Genomic DNA, 23,847 nt, shown 5'->3' with positions numbered 1-23,847 from the left:
TGACTATTTTGTGACTACCAATTTGTACTTCTTAATTCCTTCCCTGTTCTTTACCAATCCCTCCAACTTTCCTCTCCTCTGGCAACAATCAAAATGTTCTCTGTGTCTATAAGTTTATTTCTGTTTTATCTGTTTGTTTGTTTTGTTCATTAGATTCCACATATAAGTGAAATCTTATGGTTTTTGTCTTTGTCTGACTTACTCCACTCAGCACAATACTGTCCAAGTCCATCCATGCCACCACAGATGGTAAGATTGCGTTCTTTTTTATAATGAATATTTCAATGTACATAGGTATAATCTCTATTTTATCCATTCATTCACTGATGGATACGCAGGTTGCCTCAATATCTTAGCTATTGTAAATAACGCTGCAATGAACATATGGATGCACATATCCCTTTGAAGTAGGGTTTTGGGTTTCTTTGGATAAATACCTGGGAGCAGGATTACTGGGTCTTTCTTTGGCTCTTGTTATAGCCTTTGTTATAAAGTCTACTTTGATATAAGTATTGCTTATATCAGCTTCTTTTTTTTTTTAATTTCCACTTTAATGACATTTTTTTTTCCATTGCTTTAATGCTGATTGGTGTGTGTCTTTCAATCTGAAGGGAGTCTCCTGTAGACATCCTATGTAACGGTTTTGTTTTCTTTTTCATTCTGCCACCTTATGTCTTTTGGAGCATTTAATCCATTTACATTGAAAATAATTGTTGATAGATATGTAGTTATTGCCATTTTATTATTCATATTTTTGATCTTTTTTTTTCTTTTTCTTAAAGAAGTTCCTTTACTATTTCTTATAATACTGCTTTAGTGGTGATGAACTCCTTTAGCTTTTTCTGTCTGGGAAGATGTTGACTTTGCTGGGTGGAGTACCCTTGGTTGTAGTTGCTTACTTTTTATCACTTGGAGTATTTTGTTGCAATTCTTTCTGGCCAGCAAAGTTTCTGTTGAGAAATCAGCTAAGGGTTTAATGGGAGCTCCCTTGTAGGCAACTGCTTTTGTTTTGTAGCTTTTAAGTTTCTCCCTTTGTCTTAACTTTTGGCATTTTAATTAAATGTGTCTTGGTGTTGGTCTCTTTGGGTTCATCTTATTTGGGACTCTGGGCTCCCTGGGCTTGTATGTCTGTTTCCTTCAGCAGGTTAGGGAAGTTTTCTGTCATTATTTTGTCAAATAGGTTTTCAATTCCTCTCTCACTCTCTCTCTTTTCCTTCTGGTAGCCCTATGATGAGACTGTTGTTATGCTTGATGTTGTCCCAGAGGCCCTTTAAACTATTGTTATTTGGGGGGATTTTAAAAATCTTTTTGCTGTTCTGATTGAGTGTTTTCTGCTACTTTATCTTCTAAATTGCCGCATTTGATCCTCTGCTTCATCTAATCTGCTGTTGATTCTCTGTAATATATGACTCATTTCCATTATTTTATTCTTTATTTCTGGTTGATCCTATTTATGTTTTTCTATCTTTATTTTTATATTTCCTATCTCTTTGTTGAAGTTCTGACTGAGATCTCTGGACATCCTTATAACCAGTGTTTTGAACTCTGCGTCTGGTAGATTGCTTGTCTCCAATTTGTTCAGGTTTTTTAATTAATTAATTAATTAATTATATTTATTGATTTTTTTTTTTTTTTTTGATTTTTTTTTTTTGAGCTTTGTTCTGTTCTTTCATTTGGGACATGTTTCTTTATCTCCCCATTTTGGCACCCTCACTGTGTCTGTTTCTATTAGGTAGAGCTGCTGTGTCTCCCTGTCTTAGTAAAGTGGCTTTACATAGTAGGCGTCCTGTGAGGCCCAGTGGTGCAATCTTCCTGGTCACCTGAGTCATTTGCTCCATGTGTGTCCCTTGTTTGGGTTGTGTACCCTCCTCTTCCAATGGAAGGATTGACCTTCAGGTTGATCGGTTGTGAGAACTGGTGATGATTGCAGTGGAGGAGCAGTTGTGCAGGGGCTGAGCCTATGGAGCAGGATTCACTTTAGTTAGGCTCTGGTGCCTGCCCAGTGTACCCTTTGGGTGTGTCTTTTATGGAGGTGGTATTGTTTGTGGTGCTCTGGTGTGGTCTGAAGCTGGCCACTAGGTGTGTTGGTTCTGGGACCTTTTGGAAGGAGCTGTGTTGTAGAACAAGTTCAGCCTCTGCCTCTTCCCTGCTCAGGACCACTTAGTATGAGCTAAAAAGTGATCTGCAGATGGTTGCTTCTTGTGCTGTGCTTGGAGGTGCCTGAGAGAGGCTAAGCAGCAAACAGAGGCTGGCTGCTGCTAGTACCTAGCAAGGAACTACTTAACAAGAGGTATGGGACATGCTAAGGCCAGATGCTGCTTGTGCAGGGTTTGTGAACCTTTTAGAAATTTTAGGAAAGTCCACAGCATGAGCCAAGGCAGGGTATTTGCATTGAAAAACCACTAGAAGTGACATGGGTGGGCCTACCTGTTAGGTGGGGTGGGGTCTCAGGGAATCATCACGGCGGTGAACAGTGTTAGCCAAGTTGATGAGGACTCAGATATGGCAGCCACCTGCATCTGCACGCTGGGTGAGGGCTGGACTCAACAAAGGGACAATGGCTTCTGCCAGCACCCCTGTTTTGGAGAAAAATGCCCCTCCTGCCCTTGCCCCACAGCCAGACAAATCAACTTCTTCCTGTATGTCTCTGGCATTCTTTGCACTACGCCACCAGCACTAGTGCAGTAAATCCGTGTGCAGGCCCTTTAAGAGGAACTCCTGGGACTCCAGCAGCCCTTGTCTCACTCAGCCATAATCTCTATGGTTTTCACAGACAGAAGTTGTGGGGTCTTTTCTTCCTGGCACTGGAATCCTGAGCTTGCGAGCCTGTTCCAGGGCTGGGACCCCTTGATACTCTGTACCTCCACAGCCAAGATAGTTAACAGTCATACATGTGTGTGGGACCAGCCTCTTCAACATCTCTGCCCCTTCTACTAGTCTCAAAGTGGCTTCTGTATGTCCTTAGTTGTAGGGCTTCAGTTTGGTTAGACTTCAGGAGATTCTCAATGATGGTTGTTGCATAGTTTGTTGTAATTTTGATGTGGTCATGAGAGGAGGAAATCATAGTGGTTACCTACTCCACCATCTTGATAATCAAGACAATTTGAACTTTTTGTGTAAGGAAGATAGGATGAAATTGATGGCCCTGGAAATTTTTATTATTCCATCTTCTGTGTATATCACCAGGCTTGGAACATGACTGTGGTGCTCAAAGGTTGCCTAAAAAATAATGAAAGAAAATGATATTACATTATCAGAGAGAGGCTATCAGGTACACCAAATTCCTGTTTCTAGTTGACCATCATGTCAGTTAATATGCCTTTCTATACATGCATTTATTCAGACACGAAATCATTCTTTCCTCTTCCTCATTCTTAGGTTAATGTTCACTCTACTGCCACACCCTATTCCTTTTAACATAAAATCTAATTGAAGTTAGTGCTTCCACTTGTCTTTGTGGCCAATGCTCCGATCAAAGCCATAATGTCATCTTCCCAGGACAATTCTAGTATTCTCTTAACTCATCTCCCCACATGCATTCTTGACCTTCTAAAATTTATTCTCCACCCAGTAACCAAACAAACTTTGCCACTGAAAATATAAATCAGATTATGTTAACCTCCTGTTAAATATCACTCCAAATTTCTTAGTATCCCAATCCCAGTCCATCTCCCACAACTCTGCAACCATCCTATGTGCTATACCAAGACACCTTGGCTTTCTATTGGTTTCTTAAGTATACCAAGGGTTTTTGATTGGCATTTGTTGTTTCTTTGTTCTTAAATTTCAGGACCTCCATCCACGCTGCTTCATTTGCTATAATTCTCTTTTCTCCAGCCTTGATATGGCTGACTGTCACTCATTCTTCAAATCTTATGTAAAATTTTATTTCCTTAGGGATTTCTTCTTATACTCCCACAATCTAAGAGGATCTTCCAATCCTTCTTTTTCCTATTTTGTTTTGGATTTGTTGTCATGGCACTGATAAATTTTTCTTCATTTGTACTTGTGTGTTTCCCTTTATAAAGCCTGTCATTCCACCAACCTCTAATTACATGAAGGCATGGACCACATCTATGCAGTTCACACAGTGTCTAGCATATATATGTTTGCAATTTTCTAAATGTTAATTTTCTTAAATGATTGATTAATTATATAAAATGTAAATATATTTGGTGGGTTTTTTTTTGAGACTAAAGGGATTTGAAATCGGTGTTAAAACTGGGAATTCTTTGAAATGTTTGGTGATTTATATATGCACATCTTTGATTGTCTCCCTTATTTTATAATTAACTAATAACTATACTCAAGCTCTGCTGAGTTTTCCAAAATATTACCAGACACTTTGTTAATAAAGCAAAGCTAAATGCACTAAACCTTACTGTAGTTAGAGAAGACACCATTGTGATAGTCTTAGTAGTGCCTCAAAAGTGGGGAGTCAAAATTGATATTTACACAGTTTGGGGGTCTGTGTTTAAGTGGTTTAAGGTGAGCTTTCCAAGGCATATAACTTATTGTGAATGGAAAGTTTAGGACATGCCAGTGTAGGATCGGTGGACATAGCAAAGCAAAGGTTTTGATAATTAAATATTTGATTTTAATAATTAAATTTTTGCGATAACTGAACTGTTTACCCAGGAGAGCAGAATGGTATCTTTGATAAATGAATCTGCAGGAACTGCCTAAAGAAAAAAATACAGTTATCTAGTATTTTATAATTGTATCTTTCCTAGGCAAAACTTTCCTGATACAAGCAACAAAATCATGTTTACGTAGGTGATTTCAATTATTAGTGCTATTAGTTATGTCATGTTTAATGAGTGTGGTCACAGTTCTTCTACAGAATAACAATACTATACTACACAATTTATTTTACTGTATCTTTTGCAAGAGAGACAAAAAACAAAAACAAACAACAAACAAACAAAAAACAGTTCCAAAATATATCTGACTAACAGAAAAGTAGAATGAGAGAGAGAGGATATTTGATAAAATAAGCTTTCCAATTTATACCACTACTTCTAAAAGGATGATTTAAAGAATACTGTTTCTAAAGGAAGCTTCAAGATATTGTGCTAAAGTCCGTCTTCAAATACGTTTGAAAATGAGTTAAGTAATGTTAAACAGGTGCTCCCCTTCCCTTCAAGTCATTGCAGAGCCTTTAATATGTTAAGATACATTGTGAATTTCCAACAGTGGAATGAAACAAATAAAATTTGCCATGTTTATTTGACTCATATACTCTTACATTGCAGAAGGTCTCCTAGGATCAGTGGATAATGGAGCTCACTTTAAGAAAGTCTGTTATAAGTTGATAAAATTATATAATATTAAGCAATTATGTAGTGACACATTTTTTAACTTCAAAACCATGTGTAAATAAAAATTTGTAACCAGTAATATTTAATATTGTGTATCAGGGCATAAGTAATAATTTACAAAGATAACTTGATAATCTTTGGGGGAACAAATAGAATACCTAGTTTTGAATAGTCTTCTCATTTTGCATCTTTATTGTACAGTGAAATTAGATTTGTATAAACTTGATTCTTTTTCACTAGATAGAACAAAAATCATACTGTGAACGAAATTTTCAAATACCTCATATTTTCAGGGAAATTTCAGTGCTCAAGGAGCTAATAATTAGTTTTCCATACAGAAGAGATTGAATTTGTCATATCTTTATAACATCCACTGTAGAACTAGTGTGACACATTCTAACTCTGCATCTTCTAAGGATTCTGGCCCCATACTTATGGGTAAAATGAATGATGTAGGGATGCTCTGAAAATCAATTTCTGTAAGAAATCTGGTAAAGTGCTTGAAACATTGCTTTGCAAGTTGTAAGTGCTAAATAAATACTAAATAGCATTACTTAAAATGTGGAAAGGTTAAAAAAGTTTACTTTTCAGTGTTTTCCATTTTCTCCGATGAGTTTGTTCATTATTTAAGCATATTCCATGGGTCAATGCCTACAATATTTAAAACATCATATGATATTGTGTGTTATTTTGAAACCTTGACTCCCAGTGTTAAAATGAAACATAAGCTTTTATTCTTATAATTCACCTGGTTATCAGAACTATGTAAATTCTAGGAACTTTAAAGGCAGTAGGCCACTTATGCTTCTAACAGCAGCTTCAGCCTTCAGAACATATTCTTTCCTGACTGATTGTAGCTGAGCACAATATGATTAGTGAAGAAAAGAATTCTTATCAGTGTCACCTGTCCTACCCCCACAGCCTTTTGATTAAATTGTTGAGGTCTAAACACCATCTATAATTGTATTCTCGTAACCGAAGATAGATGACCAAATTTGTCATCAGGCTGAAAGAGTTATTAACTTGTGTTGTGCTCATAATTTCCAATGTGACATTAAAAAAAGTCTACCTCCAGATAGTTGAGGGGGGTGTGAAGGAGACATGAAATGGGAGAGGCAGGTACCAGGCAAGAAATGAGGTGGTTTCCTGTGCCAGTGAACAGCTGTATATCTAGGCAAGAGGAAAAAAAGAAAAACACATTTATGCCCTGGATGAAATTAATATAAATCTACAATTATACCCAGATGGTGTGATTTCACAACTTTCATTTTATAGTGCTTGGTTTGGTGGTAAAATGGTCAATTTCTGTACAGAATCATACTTGTAAATTCTCTAGCAAAGTGTCATATTTCTAATGTAAATACTTCCAAAGCAAAACTTATTTTTAGCATAAACTATAAGGAAAAAGTCATGAGCATCCTCTTTTGGAGTCACTTATGAAACTATTTTCTATCAGAACTCCAAAAGAAAAAGAAATAGTCAAAGATATGAATAAGGAACATTCAGTTAAGATGATTGAATTAGCTTGAAGCTACAATAAAATCTCCAGTGGATGCTTTAAAATTTTTACTTGAGTTTAAAATGTGATATTTTAAAGATGTTGGTAGTCACAGTTCTTTCATTCATCAAGCAAATGTTTCCTGCATGCTGTGTGTATGGCTGGCACCATTATAGATCCTAGCGGAATGGCATTGAGCATCGTGAAAAATATGTTTTATGTGGAAGACAGAAAAATAACAAATAAAAGTATGGTATGACATTATTAATGAGAAGCAAATTATGGAGACAGAGAGAGCTAGCGGACTGGAGCTTATGGTGCTTTTATACAGGTGATGAAATGTCACCTGACAGACGACATTTGAGCAGAAACTTGAAGTAAGTGAATGCGTAAGTTACAAGTATTGGCTGTGTTTTAATGTGGGACTCAATCATTCAAAAATAGACATTTTAAAGTGAGATAACTCATTTCCACCACTATTTATATAGAGAATATGAATGGTGATGGGCATACTGGGAGTATGTACATTGGTTTGGACTACTCCAAGCCTAACTCTAGAACACAGAGTGGGTTCATTTCCAACTGATCAACCAAACTATTGGATGCTACTTGATGAAGGAAGGAGAATGGAACTAGGGAGACAATAACCAGTGTTCATTAAAACCATTAGGGTGCTTTTAATATGCTGTCAATATGCATATCTAATTAATCAATACTATTTATATCACTAATGTTATTGTATCCATCACTATTCTCTAGAGAAACAAAACCACTAGGAGATATCCATATTTATCACTAGTTCTATCTCTGTCTGTCTTTATCTCTGTCTCTATGTATACTTCTCTAATCTATAATATCTATCCATCCACAGAGTAAGAAGAGATATTTATTTTAAGGAATTAACTCACTGGATTGTGGGGGCTGGGAGTTCTGAAATTTGTAGGGCAGGCCTGAAGACTGGAAACTCAGGAAGGAGTTGATGCTGTATTCTTGAGCTAGAATTTCTTCTTCTGCAGAAAATCTGTTTTTTTCTTAAGGCCTTCAACTGATTGAATGAGACCTACCCACCGTATCAAGAGTAATCTGCTTTACTTAAACTCAATTGATTGCAAATATAAGCTACATCTGCAAAATACCTTCATAGCAACACTTAGATTATTTGATTAAGTAATTGGGTACTATAGTCTAGCCAAGTGGACATGTAAGACTAAGCATTGCAATTATTTTAAAGAGACCAGACTCTTTGCCAGACAGATGTTTTAATTAGAAATTTGTGAGAATTTTAAAGACAGGTATGCCCATTTACATAATGTGACTAAATACAATGTAGTGAATGCTATCTAAAATAAAAATTAGTTTCCATACTTTAATGTTTTTAAACTTTAGCTTTAGTGACATACACTATTATATTGGTTTCAGGTATACAGCATAGTGATTAGATATGTATATACCTTATGAAGTGGTCACCCTGGTAAGTCTCAGTACCCATGTGACACCATACATAGGTATTACAATATTACTGACTATTCGTGTATTCCTTATGCTGTACTTTACATCCCTATAACTATTTTTATAACTGGCAATTTGTACTTCTTAATCCCTCTCACCTTTTTCACCCATTCCTGAAATGTCTTCCCGTCTGGCGACTATCAGTCTGGTTTATGAGTCTCTAACTGCCATACTTTATAGCCACTAAGAGCTATTCTCACATGAGAGGAGAGAGAAAAGATTCTGATAAGTTCTTGTTGCCTTTCTTTCAGAACCAGGTGAATACTAACATGCATAACCATTGATATTATTGATATCTATTCAAGTCACATCCAAAAAAATCAAAGTGAGATGGCTTATCCACTCTAATAATTTGGTAATGTCTCTCAGTATGAAATACTACAAAATTCAAAATCAAAGTGAGATGGCTTATCCACTCTAATAATTTGGTAATGTCTCTCAGTATGAAATACTACAAAATTCACTTTTGGTAGGAAGTAGTTTGGATAAATTTCTCTTAAGTTGCATGCGTAAACTCTCAGAACACTTATCTTGAGAGGAGAAAAATGGAAAGGAGTGAACAAATTTCTAAAAACTGTAAGACAAATTATTGACAGCAGAGCAGCATACTCTTAGAAGTAATGTGATATGTCATGATAATCAATATATAAATCATTACTAGCAATTTATAGCTGCCTATGAAAAAAAATTGGTAATTAAAGCAGTATTTTCAATAAATTCACATTTAGTAGCTGTAATTTTACTTTTGCAGACCTATTTCTTTGGCTTTTTTACTTTGGTCACAGGGCTGTGACTGAAGCAATATGAATCGGGAAAGCAAGAACTGATAGGCCATTTGGTTTAATATTTCTAAATATAAAAATAAAGTAGATATATAGTTTCTATCAATTTCTTATATCATTTTGCAGTTGAGTGACTATGGGGACCACCAGATCCATAGATAAGACTTAATTGTCACTGAATAATGTGTGTAGGGACAGAGTTCCAAAGAGCAGTTTCCAGGCTCTCGACCTCATGTGGAAAGGTGCTGGCTCATGTAGCAGATGTCCATCAGCTGTGATCAGATGGCCATCAGCTATAGTTAGCTATCAGCTATAACCAGTTAGCCATTGGCCACTAATATCATGGTCGTGCCTATGCTAGAAAGCGCAGATTATGGCTAGCAAGTGTGGTTAGCAAGCAGATTGTGGATTGCAGATTGTGTTGATCCTATTTCCTGTGTCTCACCCAGCCGCCAGCGAGATGGGGGTGCAGGAAGACCTCTCGTTGGGGTACTGACAGATGTTTGCTTTTGTGTCTCGACCAGTTGCCATCAAGAATAAAGTGGTATGACTCCCCTATCTATGGCTCCATTGGAGTTCCTTTTTGGCCTCACCATATCCTGTGTTCTTGTATGGGGAGCAGGAGCTGAGATCCTGCATTACAATGTGTTAATAGGACAGTCAGCAAAAGATATTTGGTTTCTTCTTTCTATAATAAACTATGTTAGGAACTTTTTATTCAAATTTTATATTTTAGTAATGTGCAGGATTTTTCCAGTGTAAATGCGAATAAGTCAGAGACTTAGAGAATTGGATTCCCTGGGAGCTGCCTAGAGGGCAGATTTGCATTTTATAAGTTCATTGTAAAAGATAAATTGAAGGGTTTGGAAGTCCAGAGCCAAGAATGCCTGCAATCAGGTTATTTCAATACAAGAGATGAGAGGTTGGAGAGGAGAATAAAAGAAGAGAAACTGAGAATTAAAAACAAACAAACAAACAAACAAAAAACCTGGTAGCATCTTTGTGGTGATGTAACTATTCAATATCTTTACTGTGATGGTAGAACCATGAACCCATGTGATAAATTTGTATAGACCTAAACACACACACACACACACACACACACACACACACACACACACAGAGGAACAAATACAATTGAGAAAACATGAATAGGATCCATGGATTATTTCAATGCCAATCAATATTCTGGTTGTGATATTTTAGTATAATTTTGGAAATTGCTACCGTTGGAAGCAACTGGTAGAGTGTACACAGGATCGCTCTGTATTATTGCCTACAACTTCATGTGAATGTGATTATCTCAATAAATATTCTAATTAAAAGAACTGTCAGGACTTGGTAACAGGTGTGCTATTGGAGCAGCAGCGATGAAAGGTTTTAGGCTGACAATTGGAACAAATGGTGACGATACCATTTTCTGGGATAAAAAGACAAGGAGAGGGAAGATTTGAGGAAAGTTTTTGGTGTTTCTGGAACAGCTTCATTGGAAGTTAAATAAATAAACTGGCATAGAGTTAAAGGGAGATTCTCTACCTGGTGATACAGAGTTTAGAGTCAGCAGAAAAAGTTAGCAGTGTTTCCCAATGTGAGAATGCGTAAGAGTACCTGCTACTATTTATGTTGAATCTTTTTTGGGTTCTAGCCCTGTCCTGAAAAGAGTGAAAGCATAGTCCATGAAAACTCACAAAGGTCAGAAAATGACATAAAATATCTCCTTGGTATTTTCACAGAATCACCCATTAGTCCATAGTGAGATTACCGTTGATGGATGACGTTTGCTCTCCTCTTCTCCACCAAGACCCTCTGGGGAAGAGTTCCTCACAAAACTCAGTTCTCAGTGACCAGGTTCCAAAATTGGGGATGGCTGCAAATTTTAATCTCTAACCATTGATTCTGAATTTCTAAATTTAAAATATTCCTCCACAGCCACTGTTTTGTGATATCAAAAAACAATGTGAATTTTTAAAGATCCAAGATAGATTGTATATTACAATAATGGGAAGAGGTTTATAGATTTGAATTCAAGTGTCTAATTAAAAATTACATAGAATGCTATTTAACTATTTTTTCTGATTCATAGAATGTTTAAATACATCGGTTGTATAGTAAATCCCCATACAACTAAAAGCAATTTCTTGGAATAATGGAACGAATCACTTTCCCACATTATTGACATTTATGTTCAGATCAACAGTAATAAAAAGAGTCAATAGTAGATCTTATTCAATAAAGGGTTCTGGGGTGTGGGAGAGGTTAAAAAAATGGGTTTGAAAAAGCCTCTTTTATTTTAAATTTCTGTCTGTGCTTGGAAAACAAACAAAATGTTTTCTCAAATCTCAACTGGGCATACTTATTGATCCTCATGAGATTTTTCTGGAAAGTTGCATTCTCGACATTTTTCTTATCATCTGTTGACTTATTAGACTAGAGAGACTCAAAATTGAACCCTTTCATTTTTCTTTATTTTAACATACAACTTTAGCAAAAGTTGTATCTTTTTTCTTAAGCTTCTTACCCAAATAAAATACTTACTTTTTTCATCAACGTCAAAGTTTCTGCGATTTATGGTAAGAATCTTTGTAGTATATTAGCGTGATTTTTGTTTTGAGTCAATGTTAATATTCTCTAAGCTGCATATTTGATATTTTATGTTAACACTAATGCTTATTTTAGGTTCTTTGTTTTTTTTTATTATCACTAATCCTCAGAAATCATTAATTTTTTATCCAACTTTATATTAAAAGGCAGCTGTTTTAAGAAAGTTTCAGTTTTAAAAAGCAAAGCAATGTTATATTCTTATTTGTTTTTTTATCAATTTCAATGTGACATTTACTCTGAGTACCAAAAACAATTTAAGATTTCAACTAACTTACAATATGTTATAAAATTCGACTTAACTAAAGAAAATGTTTCTTTGACATTAAAAACTACAAATGTGAGATATAATAATAATATTCATGATTATTCATGATACTATTTGCAAAGATAATATTTCTTTCATGGTTCTATTGTTATTACATTAGTTTTGACCATTGCTTAATCTCTCTCTCTCTCTCTCTCTCTCAAAATTTTCAGATATTTTCTCAAAATGTGTAGCTTACTTTAGCTTTTCTGTTTGACTGTTGTATTCCTTACCACAGATATTTCTCAACATAAAATAAGATATTCTCTAAAAATTTTACTTTTTTAAACATCTCTACTTAATCTGGATGACCTACTTTGATTTATTTTTACCTTGCTCTTTCCTACTAATAAATACCTGACTTTAGTTAAATGTAAGATATAAGGTAGGCTTGGAATTTTAAGTGACAACTAATGCTTTATTTTGGAAGGGAAAAACATCACATGACCAACTTTTCTTTTTTCCTAATGGTCATCATCCAGTTAAGGCGACTGGGAACATCACTTCGGATACATTAACCCATCTGTCGACTGAGATTGAGTACTATTTGTGTACAAGCTGAATAGTGATTATTGCATTCTCAGACAGGTACCCTAATCTCATTGCCATTTGCTTCCTGAAGATGCTGGTATTTTCATTTTTGAAATTTCTCCTCCTTTCAGGAAAAAATAGCAGGGAGGGTGTGTCATAAAAATTCAACTAAAATAACATGGATCAGGAAGTATAATAAATTAATTCTACTCTCCACCTCTTCATCAATATAATAACCGTTAATTATTTATTTAACTTCCCAGTCCCATATATGTGAAGTGTAAAGTGTATTCACTGTATGCTCTGAGGCAGACACAGTGCTAAAGAAATAAGGTAGGGACCAGGTTCTAGAAGCTCACAAATGCTTACTTCAGGATTTTTTACTTTGTTTGAGGGTCAGTTCTCCATAGGTCTCTCATGTTTCTGCACATATTCTAAGTAGGGACATTGATGGCTTTTGTTCTGCACTGTTTTCAATATAGTAAACAGCCTTGGAAGTTAGTGATAGTGTCTCTTTGCTGAGTGGGGGACAGATTTATTTACTGTTCAGTATAATGAAGATAATGTCTCTCTCAGAGATAAATGTTGGGTAGGTTTGCTTGCAGTCTCTTGTAAAACATTGGCATTTCCTAAGTTTGGCGTTCCTTAGCTGTGATGCAAACTCACTGTATGCACAGCATTGGGCTGGGACCACACCCACATCTTACCCCCCAGCCATGGGATTTAGGGGACAAGGAGAACCCATATGAATAGGAAGGTAACGCTGTCTGCTATGCCGTGAGTAGCAAAGTCCTTTGTTTCTGACCCAGGAGTCCTGTGTCTTCTGCCAGCACACATGAATCTCTTTCAGCCTAACTTCATAGCTTGCAAGCAGGGTAAAATCTAAACCTCTTACAGTTCTTGACAATCTGGTATGAAATGGTGGACAATAGAGAACATTAGTGATGAAAATAAATAATTATTCTGGATCCCTAAGAATATTCAGAGCTAGGAAATATATTTGGCAGTTTTCCGTATATAGTTGAAACCATGGTAAGAATCACTCTGCAGGAAAGTGTGGTGGTGGTCCAGATGAAGGCCAAGGAGAAGTACATGTGGAACATGGATGCTTACAAGTTAGATGTACATGACATGGATGAGGGGAGGGCATATATAATAAGGTTAATAAATCCAAAAATTGAATTTAAACACCAATTTCTACAAATCACATAAGGTGGATGCTATTTGGCAGAAAGGTAGTGACCATAGAAGTAGAAAACAGTAAAAAAAAAAAATGTTGTTTGCATAGTCAAAAGAGGAAAGAGTCTCTAGAATGATCACTAAGAGTATCAAATTCCAGAGGTCAAATTGGAGAAAGAACAGGAACAGGCCTTTGCTTTGGTTAACAGGAGAACACTAGAAATATTTTAAGAATGACTTCAGTTGAGAGGTGAGGGTAGAAAGCTACATGGAAGGGACTGAATAATAAATGGTATCAAAGAATATTTACTTAGAAAGATAGAAAATCATGATTTAGGCAAATGTAAAACAGACACATATCAAAGCTTTTATTTAATTCAATAATTGATGAAGGAGTTTTTAAGAAGGCACAATAGTTCAAAGGAGATTTCAGAGGACCACACTGGAATGCTGAATTGAATTTAGAAAGAGATGCAAAACTGGTCAATATCCATAGGACAATAACCAAATGAATGTCCACCAGATGAAATCTGCATTACAGAGTTTACAAAATAGCTCAAAACCAATGAAAAGCAGCAATAAACCTGAAGAAACCATTAGAAAGAATGCTTAGTAATTATTTTTTCATTTCACTTTTTTTCATTTATTTTTCTTATGGTAGGATATAAGGGAACACTGAAAGTGAGTACAGAATAAAATATTTAGATATGAGAACCTAGTAAGGATAACACAATAAAATAAAATTATAGATCAGTATTTCTGATGAATAGAGCTGCAAAAATCCTAAACAAAATTCTAGCAAATTGAATGCAACAATGCATTAAAAAGATTATTCATCCCGACCAAGTGGGGTTCATCCCAGGGACACAAGGATGATTCCACATACGCAAATCGATCAATGTGATGCACCACATAAAGAAACTAAAGGACAAAAGTCATATGATTATTTCAATTGATGCAGAAAAAGCGTTTGACAAGATACAACATCCATTTATGATTAAAACACTTAGTAAAATGAGTATAGAAGGAAAATACCTTAACATAATAAAGGTCATATATGACAAACCCTCAGCTAATCTCATAATTAATGGTTAAAAACTGAAGCCCTTTGCTCTACGTTCAGGAACACGACAGGGATGTCCCCTATCACCTCTGCTTCTCAACATAGTGTTGGAAGTCCTTGCCAGAGCAATCAGGCAAGAGAAAGAAATAAAAGGCATCCAAATTGGGAACAAAGAAGCTAAATTATCACTCTTTGCAGATGACATGATGCTATATATAGAATACCCTAAAGACTCCACCAAAAAGTTACTAGAAACAATAAAGGAATACAGTAAAGTTGCCAGCTACAAAATCAATGCACAAAAGCCCATTGAATTCCTATATACTAACAATGATATCTCAGAAAAACAAATTAAAAAAAAAATCATTTGCAATTGAAACAAAAAGAATAAAATACCTAGGAATAAACTTAATCAAGGATGTAAAAGATCTATATACTGAAAACTATAAGACATTTTTAAAAGAAATGAAGAAGACACAAAAGAATGGAAAGACTTTCCACATTCATGGATTGGAAGAATCAATATAGTTAAAGTGGCCACATTTACCAAAGCAATATACAGATTTAATGCAATCCCCATCAAAATCCTAATGGCATTTTTAAAAGAAATAGACCACCAACAACAAAAAAACATCAGATTTGTATGCAACCACAAATGACCCCAAATAGACAAAGCAATCCTAAGAAAAAAGAACAATGCTGGAGGTATCAGACTTCCTGACTTTAGCATGTACTAAAGGGCAACAATAATCAAAACAGCATGGTATTTGCAGAAAAACAGACACATAGACCAAAGGAATAGAATTGAGAACCCAGAAATAAACCCACATAAATATGGACAGATAATTTTTGACAAAGAAGCCAAAAACATACAATGGAGAAAAGACAGCCACTTCAATAAATGGTGCTGGGAGAATTGGAAAGCAACGTGCAAAAAAATGAAACTAGACTGCTATTTGTCACTATGCACTAAAGTTAACTCAAAATGGATCAGCGACCTAAACATAAGACCTGAAACAATAAACTGCATAGAAGAAAACATAGGTATTAATTTTGTGGACTTTGGGTTCAAAGAGCATTTTATGAATTTGACTCCAAAGGTAAGGGGAGTAAAAGCTAAAATAAATTAATGGGACTATATCAAACTTACAAGCTTCTGCACAGCAAAAGAAACCATCGACAAAATAAAGAGGCAACCAACTGAATGGGAGCAAATTTTTGCAAACAGCGCCTCCAATAAGGGGCTAATATCCAAAATATATAAGGAACTCATTCAACTCAATGGCAAAAACACAACCCAATTGAAAAATGGGCAGAGGACCTGAAAAACATTTCTCCGAAGAGGACATACAAATGGCAAATAGACATATGAAAAAATGCTCAACATCACTAATCATCAGAGAAATGCAAATAAAAAGTACAATGAGATATCACCTCACCCTAGTTAGAATAGCTATCATCAACAACACAAATAGTAACAAGTGTTGGAGAGGCTGTGGAGAAAAAGGAACCCTCATGCACTGTTGGTGGGAATGCAGACTGGTGCAGCCACTAGGGAAGACAGTGTGGAGATTCCTCAAAAAATTAAGAATAGAATTACCACATGACCCAGCAATCTCTCTCCTGGGTATCTACCCAAAAAATCTGAAAACATTTATCCGTAAACACATATGTACTCCAATGTTCATTACAGCTTTATTTATGGTGGCCTAGACATGGAAACAACCAAAGTGCCCTTCGATAGATGATTGGATAAAGAAGATGTGGTATATATACACAATGGACTACTATTCTGCCATAAGAAAAGATGAAATAGTACCATTTGTGACAACATGGATGGATCTTGAGGTTATTACGCTGAATGGAATAAGTCAGACCGAAAAAGTAAAGAACCATATGATTTCACTGACATGTTGTATATAAAACTGAAAACAACAAAAGAACAAGACAAATGAAGAAATAAAAACTCACACACAGTTACCAGAGTGTAAGGGGGAAGATGGGTGGTAGATGAGGGTAAAGGGAATCAAATATATGGTGATGGAAAGAGGACTGACTCTGGGTGGTGAACACACAATGTGATATATAGATGACGTATTACAGAATTGTACACCTGAAACCTATGTAACTTTACTAACAATTGTCACTCTAATAAATTGTAATAAAAAATAAAAAAAGATTTAGGGCATTGTGATTAATTTTGACACATATTATCTGAGGAAAAATACCGAAATTAGAATCAGGAAAGGGACATCTAAATAATCGTATGAATTAGGATTTAATTCAACCTGCAGTCTGAATTTCTTATCAACAGTAAGGGGAGTTTAGATCCCAGCTTAGGTTTGCTCAAACTTTCCTTTTAACAACAACATTTTTTTTTTTTTCCCCAAATGAAGTCTCCCTATGAATTTTGACCTAGGACCTAGAGAGAGCTTTTCTGTCTGAAGTAATGGTAAAGACCCGCGGGTACTTCTCCTTGACCTTCTTACCTGTGGAGCCCTGAGGCCTTTTTCAAAATGAAATTTAAATTTCTTATATAATTTTAAGGGCAGTGCAAATTTCTGTTCTTTATCAGGTCATATCACATGCAGTTTTTCCTGAACTATACTTGCTCATAGAACATGAAGTTATGTTCAAAATGTGGATTTATTATATTGTTATTTTATTTTGTTGTATAACTTACCTCATGGTCATTTGCAACAAGTTAAATCCCGTATATGTACATGGGATGATATATAATTTAAAATTTAATTAATCACACCTAATTAAAATTAAAGTAGCACAAATATTTTGACATGAAAGAATGTAAAATTAAAATCACCCTAAAAGTATTTTGATTATTCTGTTTGTCATTATATTAAATAATGTCTCACCTCACAGCAGAAAAACAAAATAACACTATTACGTGTATTTTTTTCAGTTAGTTGTATGTATTAGAATATATTTTTCAAGTGTGGTTGAATTGATATATTCTATTTAAAATGCAGTTACTGGTACACTGCTTAATTTATATTTTATAGATATACTAGGTAATAGTTGAAAGAGACCATGACAGATTGATAAGGAAAATGATATGAAAATATTTTATAGAAAAGGTACTTTTCTTTTGGATCCACTTTAACTACTATTATTGGAGGAAATATGTAACTTGGCTTCTGAAATCTAAAGATAATTTTAGAAGTTATTTCCATTCAGTGGGCTCTATTCAGCACATGTCTATTGTCACATTTAGAAGTCAGTCATGTGGAAGGGGAATCTTCATCTTGTTTTAATCATCAGAGTTGTGGCAAATGAGACCCCTTTGCATCTACTACTCCATACGCATTTTTAAATGCTTTATGCTACTGTGAACTGGACTACATTCACAACACTGAATACATATTAAATGTTACAATTTAGTTTATGTGAAATAATATGAACGTCGGCTGACTTGAATATAATTTATTTAGTTTTGCTCTCCCCTCCTTCAATTTATTGAATAAGTGATTAACTCTGAGATAATGCCAAAAAGTTGAAATCATGTGAAAAAGTTTTCAATTTCAGTGAATTCTCTACTTTTTCAAAGGACGGATATCAGATTTTTTCTGGACAAATAAAATTGTACAATGACATAAAATGGAAAAGTTTTCTTTCACTGACTGACACTGGTTCTCCTCTGGCTTTGGTAGGAGAACACTGGGTTTTAATTTTTGTGACTGCCATTTACTCTCTGCTTTGTAACCTTTTCTTCCCCTATTATATTCTGAGATTGCCCCTAAGGCTGGATGTTAGCTTTTCTAATCTTCTTCCACATGTAACATTTTGCAAAACTCATGACAGACAAAGGGTAAGAAAAACATACTTATGGTCTTTAAGAATCTTGGGCTCTAAACCAGGTTTTGCAAGCTCAGAAGACTCCAGGCGTCAGAAAGGTAGCATAAATATACGAGGAAGATCAAGTTTAAGAAACAACAGGTATGACTGACATACAAAAAAGATGTCCATATTTAATGTGTACAACTTGATGAATTTGGAAATAAGTCTACATTCATGAAACTATCACCATAATCTATGCCATAAACATATCCATTACCTCCAAAGTTTCCTCCCACCCTCTTTATTATAATTTTGTATTTATAAGAACACAATATAAGATATAGTCTCTTAGCAAATTTTTAAATACATAATACAGTATTGTTAACTACAGGCTCTATAATGTGGTTAAAATAAGGAGAGAAAAACAATAGCCTGTAATCACGAATTTGGGCAAACGAGAGCTATTATACTTGGTAGACCATAGCTACTGCCTACTTTCAGCAAATTAATGCCTGATCTTCTGAAAATTTAAAAAGTTGGAAGTTCAACTTTTATGCAAAATCTGTTAGCAGTTACATGTTGGCAACTAATTGAGTTAACATCAGCAGCAGCTGTAGCTACCCGTCACATGATAAATCTCTGCATGCCAAACTCAATGTCCCCAGGACACCAGGAACAGGGCCCGGGAAACTTCCTGAATATTATATTTCAGTCCTCCATTCACCTCCACATTCCCAGCCCTTTTTGCGCACTGATCTCTTGGTTACTACCTAACTGCCACAGGAAAATTCTTTATTCTCCCCTTTCTCAGTAAATTTTACACTGCTACAAAAATCAACAATAAACACTGTTCAGTGGTAGCCCAGTATTTCTTAGCCTGCAGTGGTTGCTGACCACCTTAGCGGAGGGCTACCACCCTGGAATTCAAAAGATCTAGGTTTTATAAATTTGAGTAATTACTGAAATTTTTCATGGCATAAATTTTGTCTTGCAGACTTATTGTAATGATGAAATGGGATAATATATGATAAAGTATTTTGTAGATTAGAAAGAATTAAAACGCTAGCTACAGTCACGATTCCAAATTATTATTACATAGCAGTACCTTTTGAACCTCTGTGAATTATCTGTCCTTTTTTTTTTCCTGCTGGTCTTCTGTCCTATAACACAATAGAATATTTTTTTGCAGCTTTATAGCCACCATGTACCTCTCCACATGATTCTAGCTCTGTGTTTATTGTACTTTTTTTTTTTTTTTTGGTCAACAAAACTTAATGTGAATTGATTAAAACTTGTGTCCCTTGATTTTTTAAATAACACAAGAATTAAAAATAGGATTTTTAAAGTCCCTTTCCTATGAAAGGTGTGTATAGTTTAGGTTCCAAACGCTCTTATGCTAGGTTCTCTTGCCATGACTAGATAAAATAGTTACAAAATAGTTTCAGTGGTAGAAATATCACTCGATCTATTTTCTTCTCTTTCAGAGATGAAAACTGAAATCTAAACATGGTGTGTGAATAGCCTGAGATCATAGGACAAGATAGAGCCAGACTTGGAATAGATTTTAATGCTTCTGACTCTTTCTAGTCCTCTCCTCTTCTCAGTTGTTCAAAAATGATTTCAGTGGCTCTTCCTTTTCATGAGAACTCCAATCCCTACATTGAAAATCTAGAATACTGACCACATTTGTTCTTACCTTGCTTACGCTACAACATGGTACTGTAGGGTCTTCTCTATATAATGTTCTCCCATACAATTCCATTCATAAAATTATTTATTCTAGAGGACAACATGCCATTTTAGGATGAAATATTAGGGAAGTACTCTATGTAAAGGAAATAAAATATTTTCAAACCTGTTGTATATTTTAGCAAGAAAATATGGCTTTCTATGTAAATTTTCCCGCTACTACGTCCCAACCTCATCTCTTATTCAAGATGAGGCCTGAGACAGCTGGTTGCTGGGCATTTTCTCTACTTTGGGACCTTTGCTTGAACCACACCTTTTCATTGGTCCTGATTGCCACCTTTTACCAATGAAAGACAATGTCCTCCTTCGAGATCTAATATAAAACCCATTGTCTCCAGTTAGGTTTCCTCATCCTTTCCTAATTGATCTACTTCATGTTCATCAACCCTTAAATATCAACTTATCATAAAATATTTATTTCAGTTGTACAGTGGAATATTTCATACTTCGTGTATTGGTTCCTTGTCCTCAACTACACTTAAGTGATTCAAAGGCCTGAGATATTTATTAATTTTAATGAATACAATGAAAACAATAGCTACTATTTGTTGTCTGCTTTCAATATTTGGAGCACCTGCAAAGTCTTATATGTCCATTAGCTCACTTAAGCTTCACAGCAATCTTAAGGTACATACTGTTCTCAGCCCCACTGTACAGAAGAGAAAATGAACACAGGAGCCACGTTAGTTACCCAGCCAAGAAGGGCCAGCCGCAGAACTTGAATGAGACAGTGCCGAATGAAGTGCTCTTTGCATGAAATAATTCAATACATTTTAAACAGAACCAGTGGACCAATTTGCTGTTCAGTTCCTTAACCTGTGGGGTTTTCTGTTTCATCACTTATAAAAACAAACAAACAAAAAAACTTAGAAAGGGTATGTGAGTTTATGGAATTATCAAAGATAAAGGGAAATACACTGTTCAACAGGAAACTCTTCAAGAGTACAATTTTAATTTTTCAATTAAATTACGAGATAAAATACAAGAAAACCAAATACAAGATACTTGAAATTGATGGTTTTCAAAGCATAATTTCAAAGGGTTTTTTAAGAGAAAGTATAAAGCCTTTTTCTTTCTTTTTTAAACTACGGTCCATTGACCAAATCACATCCCCTGCCTGTTTTTTTTTTTGTTGTTGTTTGTTTGTTTCATGTTTTTTTTTTAAGATTTTATTGGGGAAGGGGAACAGGACTTTATTGGGGAACAGTGTGTACTTCCAGGACTTTTTTCCAAGTCAAGTTGTTGTCCTTTCAATCTTCGTTGTGGAGGGCGCAGCTCAGCTCCAGGTCCAGTTGCCATTGCTAGTTGCAGAGGGCACAGCCCACTATCCCTTGCGGGAGTCGAAACCCGCAACCTTGTGGTTGAGAGGATGCACTCCAACCAACTGAGCCATCCGGGAGCTCAGCGGCAGCTCAGCTCAAGATGCCGTGTTCAATTTTAGTTGCAGGGGGCGCTGCCCACCATCCCTTGTGGGAGTGGAGGAATCCAACCGGCAATCTTGTGGTGGAGAGCCTACGCTCCAACCAACTGAGCCATGCGGGAGGCAGCTCAGCTCAAGGTGCCGAGTTCAATCTTAGTTGCAGGGGACGGAGCCCACCATCCTTGCGGGACTTGAAGAATTGAACTGGCAATCTTGTGGTTGAGAGCCCACTGGGCCATGTGGGAATCGAACCAGCAGCCTTCAGAGTTAGGAGCATGGAGCTCTAACCGCCTGAGCCACCTGGCCGGCACCCCCTGCCTGTTTTTGTAAATAGAGTTTTCTTGGAATGTAGCCACACCCAGTTATTTACATATTGTCTGTAACCGCTCTCCCAACAGTAGAGTTGAGTATTTATCCTTTAGGAAACATTTGCCTACCTTGTTGTAAATAAAAGGTTTGATGACTTACACGTCCTCTCTCTTTATACAGCATTACATTTGGAGAACATACACACATCTAAGGGTACCTAAAATTCTACACTCAGAGTTATATTTTCAAGAGGCATCAAAGCAACACTGGAAATCCTCATGAGCATTCTGAAGATCATGAACCGTTACACAAAGGCTAAGTGACTTGCCCAAGCTGACCATGAGTGCTGGAGCTTGTGCAATGATATCATACTATCACTATAGCTATTTTAAACAATGTGTAACTGATGTCTTCCATGCTTCCACTAGGTTGATCTGAAATTTCAAGGAATAGTTTACTAAAAACTGTGTACATTTACATTTCTGAGTAGCCGTAAAACCCCATGCATTAAATAACACTTTCTTCCTTTAGAATCCTCAAATAGGTAAATGACATCTAACCTTGAGGAAATAGCTGTGCATTCAATGAGGTATTGTAAAAATCCACGTGTTCTTTGGGTACTTGAAATATTTTTTAATTGTTTCTGAAAATAGAACACATGAATGCAATTTTCTCTGTGTGCATGTTCTTTAGGCTGATAGTTGACAATATTGATTTGTATTTCAGATAATGTAGAAAGTATTCCTGCTGTTAATTCACAGCATAGAATCTTTTTCAAAGATGTTTCCATGGTCAGCATCAGATACATTTCCCGGATACAGTTCCTAAAATTCTCTGTTAGTCAAACTATCTCTTTGTCTATATATCCAAATGAACTTTAGAGGTTATTAACTTGCCCTTGGCAAATAGATTTATTTTTTATGATAAATGCTTTTAGAAATTCAATGTGTGACAGTTTTATTACAAATTGTAAATAGAATGCTCTGCCAGATTTTTATGACAGCAATCACTAACTCATTTGGGCACTTATTACATTTCAAGCTTTCATGTTCATAGATATATATTTTTTAATCACTAGCAAGTCTACTTGGGAATGTTGTCAGGTTTAAATTTTAGTGTTGGGTTCACATAGTTTGACCTTTAAATAGTAATCAAGTCTTTTGCAATTTGATTATGCCATCAAACATTAAATTTAATACTTATATTTGCAATATTCTTTGTCCCATTTCTGTTCTAATGTTTCATTTCTTTACAAATAAGAAGTTGTAGCAAGTGATAAACTTTATAAATTTACCTTTATCAATAGCATTTAATTCTATTAGAACTGTATTTTTTGTTGGCTTGTATAATATTACAAATGCAATGTTAAAATATTTTAATAATTCTTAATATTCAAGCAAAGAAGTGCTTACAATTAAAAATGAAAGCTATATTAATGATGATTATTCAGTACACTTTCCTCTAAGAGCAATGACTTACTCACTAGCGAGGTGACCTTTGGCAAGTCACTACACCTCTCTGTTCACCACATTTATATTAATATCATGACATCGCCAAAGTGCCTATCTCCTCAGACTGTCCTGAGGATGAGATGAGACACTCAAAAAGTTTGAAACACATGTCCTGAAACCCAGCAAGGGCCTAATACGTGTTATCAATTGCTGTTAAGAACATATGATAATCTCTTTGTTGGGATTGTTTTTTCCTTAATGAAGTATATTCGTCAGCTCAGCTGCCATAACTAAGTAAAGCAGACAGTGTGGCTTAACAGAAATTTCTCATAGTG

General features: G+C 35.5%; 1 protein-coding gene across 2 annotated transcripts in view; it reads left to right on the top strand.

Annotated features, from left to right (window-relative positions):
• Positions 1–23,847, top strand: part of ROBO2 (roundabout guidance receptor 2) — a 1,652,913-nt gene that overhangs the window by 319,918 nt on the left and 1,309,148 nt on the right. The gene's annotated exons all lie outside the window — the stretch shown is intronic.

The sequence above is a fragment of the Rhinolophus sinicus genome, chromosome 17, assembly GCF_057876585.1.
Source record: "Rhinolophus sinicus isolate RSI-liver-muscle chromosome 17, RSI-T2T, whole genome shotgun sequence".
Classification (NCBI taxonomy): Eukaryota; Metazoa; Chordata; class Mammalia; order Chiroptera; family Rhinolophidae; genus Rhinolophus; species Rhinolophus sinicus.
The sequence above is the reverse complement of the archived record's forward strand: the minus strand, read 5'-3'. Positions and strand labels throughout refer to the sequence as shown.